Genomic DNA, 11,433 nt, shown 5'->3' on the forward strand with positions numbered 1-11,433 from the left:
GGTGATGGGTAAGCACCCAGGCAATAAATGTAGATGTAGGCATCATGGGCTTCGCTCTGGCCATCTCTCAGATGTGGAGGCGAGACGAAGGGCTGTGGGGAAAGGAGGCAGGCCATCAGGAAACACAAGGGACTCTGCAGGAATGCCTCTAGCCCACTGAGCCCCAACTCGCCCTGTGGTTCAGCCTGTGGAGTTTGGGACGCAGTGATGTTCTTGTCAGGAAAAGGAGGGAAATCAAATAATCAAGGCAAAAGGCAAGCATCTCATATCAGGGAAAATTAGAAGGAGGCCTGTCAGAGGCACCTGGGTGGCTCAGTCAGTTGAGCCTCTGACTTGAGCTTAGGTCATGATCTCATGCCTCATGAGTTTGAACCCCACGTTGCGCTTGCTGCTGTCAGTGCAAGAGCTCACTGCAGATCTTCTGTCCCTCTCTCTCTCTCTGCCCCTTCCCTTCTTGTTCTCTCTCTCTCACAAATAAATAAATCTTAAAAAAGAAGGAAGGAAGGAAGGAAGGAAGGAAGGAAGGAAGGAAGGAAGGAAAAAAGGAAGGAAGGAAGGAAGGAAGGAAGGAAGGAAGGAAGGAAGGAAGGAAGGAGCGAGCCTGTCAGGTCTCAGACCTGATAAGGTGAAGGCAGCAGCATTCTAAAAACCAACAAGGGGCAGGGAGGCTTGGGGCTGTAAAAATGCCAGTACGTTTACTGGTGGATCAGTTTACTGTCTCCTTTGGTCATTCTGCAAATTTTCCAGGGGCAGAAAACTTGTCATGTGAAATAGAGTTTTGTTTTTTATGAGTTTTTGGGATTGCTGATCAGTGTTTACTAAGACGTGGAACTTTTCTTTTGTTAGCAATCGGAATGAAAAATAGAATTACTAATTGCTTTCCAATCATTTCTCAAAAACTTGTGAGCATATTACCAGCCCTCAGAACTAGTCTTACTGGACCCATAAAGAGACCCAGGTACCTGACTGAGCCCTCTACGATGTACCCTGGTGCTGCCTTCTTTAGGAGGAGGCTGGAGCCCTAACTCCACACCTGCTTCTATGCAAAGCCCACCCTGACCCGCTCATCCCACCAGCGGGTCGTGTGAAGGTCTCTGTTGGCTCTCACACCACCCAGTGTTGCTCTTGGGCACTCCCTGAAAGCAACCTGTAGTTCTTTTGCCTGAGCCTCACATCTCTACACGAGATGGTATCTCATCGTCCCTCAAGGGACCTGTTATTTTGAGTCACGCACATTGTCCGGCACACATTGCCTGGTGTGTAGGTATTCAGTGAAAATTTGTTGCATGGAAACCAAATGAATGAGTGAATTTATTTAGTTCTTGAGGACCTCCCAGGTTTCGAACATTGTCGTGGGTACTGAGGAAATGGTTATAAATAAAGGAAATGAAAATCTCTGCCTTGTGGGTCTTACCTTCCAGAGGGGAGAAGACAATGTGTATAATGGTGTGAAGCCTTGGTTCCTGGGTAGGCAGCAAAGCTGAACTTCAAGGTGAAGTGAAGCTTAATGACTGATCACTGGGAGCCTGCCATGTGCCAATTGTTATAAGCACGCTATCAAACCTTACCCGCCGATGTGGGGTAGGTAGTGTTGATCCTGGTCTTGGGGATGTGCAATCTGAGGCTCAAAGTGGTGAGTTTCCCAAGATAAATGGTGGTAAATGTACACAGCAGGGATTTGAGCACAAGTCTCTCGGATTTCGGGGCACATGTTCCTAACCACTGCACTGCACTGCCTTTCGCTTTCTATTGAATCCCAGCAGGGGCATTTATATTGAGAGAGTAGGGGCACTGGTGAATTCGGCATTTTCATTTCTCTTTCTCTTACTTGGTTATGGAACAACACAATAGCAAACTCCTCACTTAAAATCAGCCTTTTACTCTGAAGCCACTTGATAGCCTTAAGCTATCTAGCTCTGATTAATTTCCATTTAGCTACCGATGCAAATCTGAAGGCAATCAAAAGGCAGGACCCTGAGTCCAGGAGCTGTTTGACACCCTTATAAGGTAGCAGTTTCCACCATATGAATAAGGAAAAGAATGAAGAAACGCAACAACAATCTATACATATCACTGAAGCAACAGCATTAGCCTTATATTTCTGGCTCTCAATTATGCCCCAAATCCTAGACAACACTTCTCTATTATGATTTAAGAAGTATATTTCCCTATTACTAGGCACACAGGGAAAGCATTTTTGTGGGGGAGAGGTGGGAAAGAGAGGCCCTGCACAGAGGAGACCCTGCCTTACATTTCAAGAAGCAGAAAAGGAAATTATCCAGCCAAGAAATGCTGTGAGACAGCTCTCCGGACCCAAACTGTGTCCGTGAGTGGGCATTACTTCCACGCCGATATGGGGGTACCTTCTGCCTCGTGCCACTGTGGAGGGTGGGGCTGCCCGCAGGTATTCAGGACACTGCCTGCTTACCACTCCCCATGAGGTGGGTCCACAAGAATGCCTACCTCCCAGGTGGTGTCCCAGAAGTATACCCAGGATGAGCCCCGAGAGTCTCTGCTGCTCTCCTGGGAGTCAACCTTCTCATCCCAACTCCCTTTCATCCTCAATAATGGATTTCCCATTGTGCTTGGGGAAGACACGTCAGCTTTGGGGGCACCTACACGCTGTAGGATTGCCCGAGGGCATCCAGCATGGTCCACATTGGGGTGGGGATGTGGGGAGTGAGCACCAATACACCGTCTGTCTTCAAGCAGCTCCAGGGTGGCTGGGCCGTGGTCACCACACACACGGGGCTTTTGGGAAAAGGAGCATTTGAAAATGCGGAATTTCCTGCTGGAAGTTACAACAAGAAATGAAACAGCAGGAGTTTGCTCTACTTGGTCGCCTGAGAGCAGCTGCTGACCAGCGCCTCCAGCCCCCAGCGAGCGGAAAGCAGCGCTTGCCCTGGGTAGGCGATGCTCTCATCCAAACCAAACTTCCCCTCGATGACTTCATTGAAAGCTGGTTTACATCATGAAGAGAAACTCCATTTATTTATTTGTAATAACTACAGGATTTGATGGACCCACAAGAGGATGTAATTTAAGAAAACATTAGCAAGCGATTCCGAATACCAAGGTTTTGAAACCTGCTATGCCAAGTACTCATCAACGGAAATATTTCAATATCGAGACTCCAAAGATACAGCAAGTCTCCTTTTGAGCAGGGCTCGGGAGGTGGAGAGGTTCTGAAATGTATGTTTTTGGTCATAACATCCTGGGGTCCTGAGAAAAGACAACTGGATTTTCAGAAACTCATTATAAACAACATATGACCTAATAGAAGTAGGTCCATCTAATGCCTCCCTCGTGGGGCTTTAGCCCTATGAATAACCGAGAAAATACATAGCTGATCCACTCCATTGCTTTGCTTTGAACCCACTATTGGAAGGAATTACATGATGTTTTTATTAGGGTTTTTAAGACAAAATAATCGAGAGGTTACCAGGAAAGCGGGTGAGCTAAGAATGGCCCCTCGCTGCGGAAATATGATATTTTTCAAGTTCCCATTCTACTAGCAATCATATGTTAGTGATGTTTTTATTTCCTTAAATAGCTAACATCATACATTTTTAGAAATCCTCTTGAACCATTTTCAACCCTTTCCTTCTGTTGGAAGTATGCGGGATTCAACGGCGAGAGACACAGATTCCCCAATCCATCAAAGTCCTCAACTTTTATTTCCAGGAGACGTATGTTGGAAAGGTTGGATGTGCACACATGATCACCTGCTCATCTTACTACGATTACATGTACCTACTTTATAGTTATAAATTCAGATATCTGGTCTCCTACCCCTCCCCCAATTGACTCACCTTCCTGAAGGGACAGTTAAGTCTTGTTTATGTTTATAACCCAGGCCTACAACCGCTGCTCAACGGGTGAGTAAGTTTATGGAGTATTTACTCTACTAAACACTGTTAAGCACTGAGGGCCAGTGGCAAGGAACAGAATCTACAAAACTGACTCGGCTACTCTTAAGCAGCTCAAATCTTACAGAAAGAGAATTACCATTTCAGAGAAAAATTCAAGACCTTCATGTTACAGCTAACAATGAAATAGCAACCTGTAGGTTTACAGACAGTATCTTCTCTGACAGAAAACACTTCGAGGGGGATTCATTTTCCCTATATTTCAAATGAGGAAACCAAGCGTCAAATGGGTTAAGGGGATTTTTTACAAGGTCATAGAGCAAATAAGGGGTGAAGTTGAGTCTTTCATCCCCAAGTTTGGTTCCTCTCCCCATGCTTTTCCTCAAGTTGGGATATTGACACATAGACACTTTTTTTCTTAGTAACAGCTTTATTGAGATGTATTAGCATACCGTTCTCAAGGTTCACTCATGTAGTATGTATCAGAACTTCATTCCTTTTCATGGCAGAACAATATTTTCTTGCACGAGTATACCACATTTTGTTTATCCACTCATCTGTTGAGGAACACTTGGGTTGTTTCCACTTCTTGGCTATTATGAATAGTGCTGCTATGAACTTTCGAGTACAAGTTTTTGTGTGAAGATCTGGTTTCAGTTCTCTTGGGGATATAGCTAGGAGTGGGTATTACTGAGTTATAGAGTAACTGTGTTTAACTTTTTGAGGGGCTTCCATATTGTTTTCCAAAGTGACCGCACCATTTTACATTCCCATCAGCAATGCACGAAGGTTACAATTTCTCTATTTCTTTACCAACACTTGTTAGTTTCAATGTTTTTTTAAAAATTTTTATAGCCATCCTGGTTAATATGATATGATACCTCCTTGTAGTTTCAGCTTGCATCTCTGATGGTTAACAATGTTGAGCATCTTTCCAAGTGCTCATTGGTCATTTGTATACCTTCTTTGAAGAAATGTCTATTCAAATTCCATGCTCATTTTTTAATTGAGCTATTTTTTTTTTCTTATTGAGTTATTTGACTATCATAGAGCTATGTAGGAGATGAGATTAAAGCAAGTTAAAATACTGGGCTACCCCTAGTTTAGAACTGTTTACGGTTCTGAGTTCAAATTCTAGCCTGGCTATTTGGTCAGCTGGATAAGTCACACATTCTTGCTGGCTCGCCTTCCTTTGGTAAAGAATAGGATTGTTGTATGTTTAAAAGAAAGTATAAGTAACAACACTGAGTGCTGCCGAACATATATAGTAAATGGATCTCTGACCCATTTTTGATGGGAATGCAAAATGGGAACAGTTGCTTTGGGAAGCCCTGTGGCAGTTTTGAATTCAGTTCAAATTCAATTCAATTCAATTCAATTCAATTCAATTCAATTCAAAGCCCCTCAGTTAAAGTTCAATATACTTTTACCATATGATGCAGTAACCTCACTCTCACATACTTAGCCAAGTGAAGTGAAAATCTGTGTCCATGCCAAAACCTGTATATGAATTTTTATAGTGGCTTTATTCGTGATCACCAAAACCTAGGGAAAAAAAATGGCCTTCAACTGGTGAAAAAATAAACATACAAATAATACAAATAATTCCATAATTAAAATTATTTTCAAAAATTAAAAATAACACATTACTGATACTGCCAATAATGTGGGTGAATTTCTTTTTTTTTTTTTTAAGTTTATTTATTTATTTTCGAAAGAGAGAGAGCGAATGAGGGAGGGGCAGAGAAAATGGGAGTCAGCGTGGAGCCCAACTCAGGGCTTAAAAACATGAACCATGAGATCATGACCTGAGCCAAAATCAAGAGTCGACACTCAGCCCACTGAGCCACCCAGGCGTCCCCCAATACCGTGGGTGAATTTCAATGCTTCTGTTAAGCGAAAGGAGCCAGACTCAAAAGACGGCATAGTGTATGATTTTATTCATATGATGTACCAGAAAAGGCAGTGGTTGCCAGGGCCTGGAGGTGCGAAAAGAGGTTGACTACTGCTATGGTCTGAATGTCTATGACTCCCCACAATTCATATGTTGAAACCTAACTCCCAACGTGATGGTATTTGGAGGTGGGCCTCTGGGAGGTGATTTCGTCATAACGGTGGAGCCCTGATGAATGGGACTGTGACCTTATAAAAGCAGCCTGAGGGGCACCTGGCTGGCTCAGTTGGTAGATCGTGTGACTCTTGATCTTGGAGTCATAAGTTTGAGCGCCACATTGGGGGTAGAGTTTATCTATTAAAAAAAAAAAAAAAAACAAAAAACAAAAAACCACAGCCTGAGAAAGCTACCTTGCCCCTTTCTACCATATGAGAACGCAGTGAAAGCATGGCCACCTGTGAAACAGGAAGCCCTCACCAGATACCACATCTGCCAGTGCCATGATCGCAGACTTCTCAGACTTCAGAACTGGGAGAAACAAGTGTTTGTTGTTTATAAGCCACCCAGTCTCTGGTATTTTGTTATAGCAGCCCAAGCAGACTAAGACCAACTACAAAATGGTATGGGAGAATGTTAGATATGTGTGGGTGGAATGATTGAGCTGATTAATATCTTGATTGTAGTGGTTACCTAATTGGTGTGCTTGTCAAAACATTCAAAACTGTACAATTAAAAGGGTGAATTTTATTATGCGAATTTATGACCCTGCTTAATGAAAAAAATAAAGCTAGATATATAGAGAAGAAAAAAAAGTTCTGCTCTCTGCAAACAGGAAATCTTGAGCCCTGAGATCTGGTCATCCCTTGGGTGTCTCCTTCCCTGGTGACGGGTGCTTGAGGGAGACCCCTAGCCTTCCCTCCATTTAAACTGAAGATCCATACGCCCCCAGGTATTTAGTTGAAAGGCTTCTTAGAACTGGTCCAGTTTAACCCGTGTCTTGGTGCTGGGACCACTTCGCCCCTGAATACTTTATGACTAAAACTCCCGTCCTCCAGAGTGCGCTGAAGGCAAGATCCCCAGGGAAGGTTGCGGCAGTTTTAAGATACCGAATGGTGCTCTAGCATTATTTTGAACAAGCTTGGAAACACTGTCACCACATCATGATTCTGATTACATCCAAAGCTCAAGCTGCTTTAAGCTGTCATTACTCCTGCGGTGGCCAGGCTTTGGTTAGCCTGTAGGCAGAGACCGCAATGCAGAGAACAGCCAGAGGCATCATTAAAGGTAGCTGCATGAAGATGATATGATAGAGCATGGAAACTATTGAGTCTTGGTCTCTTTTTCCCACAATATCTTTAAGAGCCCTTACTGGTATGGTGTTAAAGCTTGTTTGGCTACAGCTTTGAAATTTATATGAAAAGACAACCGGTTAAAGAGAGAAGGGAAAAGAAGTGGAAAGTGGACCTATATTCAACATCCTAGAGGGAGAATGTTCTTACTCTGTTTTGATTATATACTATGTGCACAGGACAAGCTTTCTCTGGGCGTGGGTTTTGGTGCGGGCTGCCTTCTGGTATGAAGCTTGGGAAAGAGGCTGAAACCAGCCTGGCTTTCTCTAGCTGTGAAGGTAGGTGGAGTGATCCTAACACTCAGACTTCTCCCCTATCTTACCATCTTGAACTTTCCTCCAGAGCCAGATTGGATTTCTGGTAACCCGCTGCTCATGGAGCAAGATTAGGAAAAGAAAACCTTGGGAGACAGTTGCAGGAAGATTCCTGAGCCTTCTAAAGCTGCTTTTACCTCCTTGCCTGGTTTATTCTGACCATAGGGCAGACCACCAGGTCACGGGAGTTGGTCCCCAGATGTGAAGTACTTGGGTGGCCTGCTCATACCTCGTCTATCTCAGGGAAGCTGCATGTTCCGTCAGGGTGTTGCATGGCATTCTGCAGTTTTCAAATTCTCTCTGGGCTATGGGTGCTTAAGTTGGAGACCTCTGTCCATAGTGAGAGCTGCAACAGAAGCAAATAGCCGAGAGTATTTTCAGATGAATTGCTGGGGCTTCACTGGGGGGCTCATTGGCAGTATGTGTGCGTTTGGGAGGGGGGGGCTATATAGTGGAAGTGTCAGAGGGGGAGACAAGGACATGAGTAGGTCACCTTTTAACATAGATCTTTCAGTATGGTCATGCTGACTGCCAACAACGGCCACACGATGGGGAAGGTCACAACCCCATGATGCTGAGAGATTTGTTCTGAACTCTGGCCACAAGGAACTCTCCCTTTAATACTGGCCGTGGGACAGAGGTTTTCAAAAGTGACGTGAAATCCTTCAGTGTCTTAGCTCCTAGCTCTTGGATGATACAACCTCTCATTTCTGACAGTTCTCAGCATACCATTCAGGTCTCTCTGCCTTTCTTCGGCTCATCCTCCTCAGCCAGGTGGATGGTCCTAAAGCAGGCTAGCGGTGGGAGAACAGCAGGCTGGCGTGGCTACTGCTGAGGGTCACAGGGATGCTGTGCAGCTGGCAGCCCAGCTCCTTGGAGGCCACTTAGCTATGAAGCCAGAGCGAGGAACTTTCGCGGTGTGGCTCATCTCCCCCTACCTCCCAGGTGGGGCTTCCGGGACCTTTACCTTCCTTGTTCAATCTCAGTCAAGTTCATAGGTTGCTGATGTTGCATTAGCAATATACTTGTTGCATTTGTAGTTTGTTTTCTGCCCCCCCATTGTTGTGCAACCATCATCACCATCCATCGCCAGCACTTTTTTCCTTTTGCAAAACTGAAACTCTCTACATACCCATTAAACAATAATTCCCCATTCCTCTCTCCCCCAGCCCCTAGCAGCTACCATTCTACTTTCTATCCCTATGGATTTGACTGTTCTCCGTACCTCATATAAATGGAATCATATAGTGTATATCTCTTTGTGACGGGCTTATTTCAGCATAATGTCCTCAAGGGTCATCCATGCTGTAGCAAATGTCAGAATTCCTTCCTTTTTAAGGCTGAATAATATTCCACTGTATATAGATACCACATTTTGCTTGTCCATTACCCACTGATGGGCACTTGGGTTGCTTCCATGGCTTGGTCATTGTTCATAATGCTGCTACGAACATGAATTTACAAATATTGATTTGAGACCCTGCTTTAAATTCTTTTGGGTATATACCCAGACATGGGATTGCTGGATCCTATGGTAGTTCCATTTTTAATTTTTTGAGGAAACACCAGACTGTTTTGCACAGCGGCCTCACCACGTGCAAGCGTTCCAGTTTCTCCACATCCTTGTCAACATTTGTTATTTTCTGTTGTTTTGATAGTGGCTATCCCAGTGGGTATGAGGTAGTATCTTGTAGTTTTGTTTAGCATTTCCCTAATGATTAATGGTGTTGAGCATCTTTTCATGTGCTTCTTGGCCGTCTGTATATATCTTCTTTGGAGAAAAGTCTATTCATGTCCTTGGCCTGTTTTTGAATTAGGTTGTTTATTTGTATTGTTGAATTTTAGGAGTTCTCTGTATATCCTGGGCACTACTCCCTTGTCGGATATGTGATTTGCAAATATTTTCTCCCTCTTATGATTTGTAATGATACAATATTTAACCCCTGCCAGAACAAAAAATACTATTGATAACTAACATTAAGCCTTTACCATGTGCCTGATCCTGCCAAGTGCTTTATACAAATTCTATTATTTCATCCTTCATACAAGGCTATACAATTATCCCCAGTTTACAGACTTGAAGACAGTAGTAAACTAAGTAAATGCTGGGGTTTCAAACTCAGGTCTGTTGCTTTAAATTCTGAACATAAGTTCTACACTAGGCTGCTTCAAAGGGTTGCGTGTGGCCCAGGGGCTTGATGTAGTAGTAAACATGTTCTAGACCCAGGTTCTGGTCTTGACTCTGCCATTGACCGAGGGGCTGTAGTGGGCTGAATGGCGGCCCCCTGCAAAAGGTATGTCATGTCCTAATCCTCATAACCTGTGAAAATTACCTTATATGGTAGAAGAATGGATATTACCTTATATAGGAAAAGATGTGATTAGTGATTTTGAGAGGAGGAACTTACCTTGGTGTATCCGGATGGGACCTACATGCCATCACGAATGTCCTTATAAGAAAGACACAAAAGGAGGAAAGACAGATGGCAGAGGAGAACACAGAGAGCCTCACAGGGGAGGAGACCATGGGAAGACAGGGCAGAGAGAGAGGCAGCCACCGTCAAGAAATGCTAACAGCCACCAGAAGCTGGAAGGCGCAAGGAAGGAGCCTTCCTGCAGCTCGCAGAGGGAGCATAGCCTTGCCATCACCTTGATTTTGAACTTCTTGCCAAAATCTGGGAGAATAAATTTGTGTCGTTTAAGTTACCAGCTCGCAGCGTTAGTTACAGCAGCCACAGGAAACTGATACAGGGACCGCAGACACACGAGTTACTCTTCCATGAAGTAAGCGTGTGGGTGAGACCACTGTGTGGCTTAGTTGTTGCCCTGGAATCTCCTCCATCGGACTCACCAAACCTTAGGAACGTTTCGAGGTTTGAGCCTTACCCCAAAGTAACTCCAGTAGAACGGCTTGGGGGTGGGCTCGGAAAACCGCAACGGTGAAAGCTCTTCATCCCGGGGATCCAGCCCCCCTCGTGTCTGTGTCTGCACCCTTAGGGCTCTGAGTCTGTGATTCTCACAGAACAGATCTCTGCATCGTCTGCCCTCGTCTTCCTCCAAAGTCTCAAGAAATCGGCGTGAACTTCCAAGCAGGAGAGAATCAGGACTTTCCAGAATAGAAATGCGCTTCAAGGGAGTCCTCCCTGCACGGCTGAGGGAGATGGAGAACTTAGGGAGAAAGAGGAGGCCAGCAGGGCAGCGGGTGGAAATGAAAACGCCTGGGAGGTCTGGGGAGCCTTCAATAACATTGCATTGGACAACGGAGGGGGCTGTGGGGCCAGGGGGAGGCACCTGTGAAAATAGCAAATACTTGAGCCAGAGACGGTACATCCTGCCCGGCCTCCTTCAGGTTCCCCACAGAGGCAGGGATCACAGGGCGAGGGTGATGTGTCTCCCACGATGTCAGCATCCCTGAGGGCCTGTCAGGAATTTGACAGGGGAACTAGTTCAGGGGCTGCAGTGACATCTGAGAAAGGCATATGAGAGAGATAGAGGGAGCGATAGTCAGATCATCATCCCCAAAGATATGGCTTTAACCTCCGCCCCCTCCTGCCCGCCAGCTCTGGGAGATCCTGACAAGCCAAGAAACTTCTCTACGAGGGGTGGGGGTGGGTGTGGGTTGGGGGAGGGCCTCTGCCAGGCGCCATCATCTCCCCTCCACCACACAGCTGACAGACACTTGAGAACTTTCCTTCCCAAGCCTGTATCCTGCTGGTTCAGGGCAAAGTGTGCAGCTTTCCCACCAGGATCAGTGAGGAAATGGCCCGGTTTGGACTCAAACAGGCTGATTTGTTTTCCCAACATGGCCTCAGCCCAGTTCAGGGAGCCCCAGTAATGCCCATTTTTTTTCCAGGGTGCCTCTCCCTCCCTGCCTTCCTCTCCCTGCTCTGAGAACACATCACCTAATGTCTGTAAGGCTTCTGCTTCTTGTTTGACATCCCTTATTTACAAAGCAAACAGAATATTCCTTTTAACACACATCATGCTAAGTTTATTAATGCAGAAAA

The sequence above is a fragment of the Puma concolor genome, chromosome A1 (genome assembly GCF_028749965.1).
Source record: "Puma concolor isolate L17-30 chromosome A1, mPumCon1.1.hap2, whole genome shotgun sequence".
Classification (NCBI taxonomy): Eukaryota; Metazoa; Chordata; class Mammalia; order Carnivora; family Felidae; genus Puma; species Puma concolor.